The sequence below is a fragment of the Ovis canadensis genome, chromosome 20 (assembly GCF_042477335.2).
Source record: "Ovis canadensis isolate MfBH-ARS-UI-01 breed Bighorn chromosome 20, ARS-UI_OviCan_v2, whole genome shotgun sequence".
Classification (NCBI taxonomy): domain Eukaryota; kingdom Metazoa; phylum Chordata; class Mammalia; order Artiodactyla; family Bovidae; genus Ovis; species Ovis canadensis.
This window is the reverse complement of record NC_091264.1, coordinates 26,433,091-26,436,536: the sequence shown is the minus strand read 5'-3', so window position 1 is coordinate 26,436,536 and position 3,446 is coordinate 26,433,091. Positions and strand designations below refer to the sequence as shown.

At 40.8% G+C, this 3,446-nt stretch overlaps 1 pseudogene; it reads right to left on the bottom strand.

Annotated features, from left to right (window-relative positions):
- Positions 1–243: 243 nt before the first annotated feature.
- LOC138425916 (elongation factor 1-alpha 1 pseudogene) lies at positions 244–3,103 on the bottom strand (annotated as a pseudogene).
- Between the last annotated feature and the right edge of the window lie 343 nt (positions 3,104–3,446).

Sequence of the window (3,446 nt, the reverse complement as noted above, 5' to 3'; positions counted from 1 at the left end):
CCTAGAAAGTGTTGTACCAGTGCTTAAGATGTGATTAAAACAGATGAGTTCTCAACACAAGGTTAACAAACCTGAAGCTCCACCCTAGAAATACAAACCTATAAATCAAAAATTGTTTCACCAGAAATAGGTTATGAGCAACTCTTACCAAAGTAGTACTATAGGCAGTTACAATGTTGACCAAAAGAAGACACAGGTTTCTCATTGAACTTTTTTTAATGGGTCTCAAATTTTGTTACAGATTTTTGGTCAAGTTGTTTTCATTAAAAAGTACTGATTTTAAAAACTAATAACTTAAACTGCCACACACAAAACATAGGGTTCACAAAAACATTCTCCTTTCCTTCTGAAGGTTTTACAATGCATTGTTGTCATTAACCGGTCTTTTACTATTAAACTTAAATGGCCAATTGAGAGAAACAGTCTGAGACTGGTCTTCCACCGCTGATTAAGACTGGGGTGGCAGGTATTGGGGATAGTATTCATTTAGCCTTCTGAGCTTTCTGGGCAGACTTGGTGACCTTGCCAGCTCCAGCTGCCTTCTTGTCCACTGCTTTGACACCCATAGAGACTGTCTCATATCACACACAGCAAAATGGCCTGAGAAGCTCTCGACACACATGGGCTTGCCTGGAACCATATCAATGATGGCAGCATCACCAGATTTCAAGAATTTAGGGCCATGTTCCAGCTTTCTCCCAGAACGATGATCAATCTCGTTCAACCCAGCAAACTTGCAAGCAACGTGAGCTGTGTGACAGTCCAGCACAGGTGCATATCCAGCACTGATTTGGCCTGGGTGGTTCAAAATAATCACCCGAGCTGTGAAGCCAGCTGTTTCCACTGGTGAGTCATTTTTGCTCTCACCAGCCACATTGCCACGACGAACATCTTCGACAGACATGTTCTTGACATTGAAGCCCACATTGTCCCCAGGAAGGGTTTCACTCAGTGCTTCATGGTGCATTTCTACAGACTTCACTTCAGTTGCCACGTTGACTGGAGCAATGGTTAAGACTCCATGCTTCCACTTTGGAGGACAGGGGTTCAGTCCCTGGTCAGGAAACTAAGATCCCACATGCTGTGCAATGCAGCCAACAATTAAAAAAAAAAATTTTTTTTTAAGTCACTTGACCATATGGGTTTATTTCTGGGCTCTCTGTTGCACGGTTCCCCAATCCCTGGGCCACAGACCAGTACTGATTCGAAGTCTATTCGGAACGGGACCACACAGCAGAAGGTGAGCGGCAGGCAAGTGAACAAAGCTTCATCTGCCACTCCCCATAGCTCACATTACCGCCTGAACTATATCTCCCCTCATTCCATGGAAAAAATGTTTTTTATGAAACTCATCCCTTGTGTCAGACCACTGCTCTATTCTATTCCATTGGTTGATACGTCTGTCTTTATGCCAGCACCATACCGTTGTGATTGCTAGAGATTCCATATGAATTTTAAGATGGATTTTTCTGTTTCTGCAAAAAGAAATTAATGTTGTTGGCATTGGATAGGGATTGCATTGGTTTTATAGATTATTTTGGGCTGTTACTGTATTCTTCAACTCCAGAATATCCTTGGGTTCTTATTATTTCTATCTCCTTATTGAGAATCTCTATTATTGATTCATTGTGACCATAATTTCTTTGAATTCTTTAAATATAATTTCCTTTAGTTCTTTGAACATCCTTATAACAGCCTCTTTGAAGTCTTTGTCTGCTAAATTCAGTATCAATAGTCACTCAGAGTCAATTTATATTAACTGTTTTTTTCCAAGTATGGGTCATGCATTTCCACTTCTTTGTGTGTCTTATAATTTGTTGTTGCTGTTCTTATTGTAAACTGGACATTTTAGATAACATCTTGCAGCAAGTCTGAATTCTAAATCCCCCCTGCAGGTTACTGTTATTTCTGTTTGTTTATCTGTTTATTGTTTCTCTGATTAGTAACTTGTCTGGGCTAAATCCATGAAATCTGTCTCTCCAGCAGAATACAGCTACAACTACTGTCTTTTTTTAGTTATTTTTATTTCTGTCTTCCTGAAGTACTTGCCTCATGTACTTCATAACTGAGTGACTAGCCACCGATCAAACAGAGCTTGTGTCCAACCACCTCAAGCCACTAAACAATCTTCTGTCCTCTACTGACAGATCCGTGTATGGGGCCAGGGGGGAGTGTATTCATAGTTTAGGCCACCATTTTCACTCTTATCCAGCTTTTACTTATTGTTATGCCCTTTTGTATTTCCTCTGCACATACACAACCTCAGGGTTGGCCAGGAGTGTGTAGCTGATCGGGCCCTCTCTTATCTCTGTGCACGCATGCAGCTTCATCCTGGAAGCTTGCCCCAACCAAGACTACAAACTTAAGATGGTAGAGCCACTGGCCCCTCCTCACTGCTACCTCTGAGACTGTCCCTTCATCAACAACACTGTCAGGTGTTTTTGATCACTATCCTCTGTCCCCACTAACCAGAGCAGAGAAGGTCCTGACTGTCTTAAAATTTAGAACCTCTGTACCAAATAACTGAGGGAGACAGTGATGGAGCAGCCTCGGGCCAGAAAATCACAGATTCCCACTATTCTCACCTGAAGTTCATCAGCAGTTTTTCAAGCATAAATGCTTCTCAGATTGTTCTATGATTTTGTTTGTACGTTTATATGACGTATGTTTCATTTCTGGGGAAATGAAATGGGTGTTTTGTCATTTTTTCTTTATGTCAACTATCGCTTTTGTCCCAGTTTCTTTTGGGGTGAACGAGATGCCGATCTCTTCTCTTGGCCATACCTGAATATCTTGCCTTCAGTTTTCTTAAATGCTCAGGGAAATTCCTTGGTGGTCCAGTGGTTAGTACTCTGAGCTTCCACTACAGGGGGCACTGGTTTGATCCATGGTCAGAGAACTAAGATCCCACAAGCCACACAGCTAGGCCAAACAAATAAACAAAAGACCTCTCAGTATTTTCTAAGGAAAATTAATATGCAAATACAGCCTGTACAAATACTATGTGTTCATTTATACATTTACTTCAAAACACAGACAATGTACAAAGAGAGTTTACAGTGCAAAACTAAAGCACCTGTGCTACTTGCAGAATGTGTAACATGGCCTATATTGTGTTAACACTACTAAATTATCTTAAATAATATCCAGCAACAGTTACTTCAACCATTAGACAGGTTTGAAAACAACACGCTTCTTGACTGCACACTTGCTCACATTACCAAAGGTCAAGCTGCCTTATGGAGTGTTAAGAATTCTCATTTGGACTGTCTGGTTTGCAAAACCTGAACCAACAATGGAAACAACTTACCTCCTCTGTTTGATCTTGTTTGATCAACAAATAATTTTTGATAGAAATTCCTCAAAAGCAACAAAGATATCAGAGTTATCAGTGTGAGAAACACACTGATCCCTAGATCCAGAGTTGCCCAGTAGCTGGCCTACTA